The following is a 1,067-nucleotide window of genomic DNA, read 5'->3' as shown; positions in this document are numbered from 1 at the left end:
AACTCTTTTTAAATAAAATGTCAGAAAGCAAACAAATTGTATAATGTAACTTGAATATTTGGATTCATGGAGCATTCCAAATATTATATATTGTTATAAAAAATAAACCTTGGAATTTAATAATTTTTACTGCATTATGTATTTCTATTTTTCAAGTTTTTTTTATAATATTGTTTCACTTCTTTTGAACAAATACGAAAAAGAGTTAGTTTTATGACTTTTATTTTACAGTTATTATTTTTTATAAAATACAGTAAAATACGTCGACAAGAAAATGAACCTTTTACAAATTCTTATTTTTAAACAACTAAATTTGTTAGTGTATTGATTCTAAAAATAATAAAGACACGAACTAACGTCATCATTAACNTCTGTTAATGATACTTGCATAACATGTACTTTCGAAATTTTGTTTCAACCGTTTCAAAAACCTTTAACATCTGAATCATTTTAAACTTCAAAGTTTTATCTTAATAAAAAAAACCGTACTTATCATTTTCAATGCATTTAAAAGTGATAAANTTTTTAATTGTATATAAATAATGATTATCTATTATTTTTTGTACAACTTGCTACTTTATGTATTTTTGAAATCACATATTGAAAACTAAATTTTCAAGTAAATCAAATGATTGAAATGAAAGCACAGTAGTAGTTTTCGAGAAACTATTGTAACACGTTAGAGACGTTAATATCTAAACAATTATTCTCTTATATAACGATTTGTAAGTTCCTTCTTTACCAAAATCTACATCGATCATTTTTTAATTAAAATTTTTTTTTAATTAAATTTTTTTCTGTAGATTTGTAAAAAGAAGTAACGACGAAATTTAATTAAAAAAAAAGCTAAATAAATAAATTATTCAAAATTAAAAAATGCTTTTTCATTACTTTATTCTATAGGTTATTAATGAATTATATATTCTTTTACAAACATTTTTATATACTCACTCTCACTTGAGTTAGACGATTGTGTGATGCCTTCTGTTTGCTCATTGAGCTCCTCGTTAACGTCATCGTTCACAAAATCTTCATGTTCGACTTCATGTTCGACAATCGCAACTTTT

This window comes from Pseudomyrmex gracilis, unplaced genomic scaffold (assembly GCF_002006095.1).
Source record: "Pseudomyrmex gracilis isolate BER0280 unplaced genomic scaffold, ASM200609v1 scaffold_2533, whole genome shotgun sequence".
NCBI classification, from domain to species: domain Eukaryota; kingdom Metazoa; phylum Arthropoda; class Insecta; order Hymenoptera; family Formicidae; genus Pseudomyrmex; species Pseudomyrmex gracilis.
Note: the sequence above shows the minus strand (reverse complement) of the source record.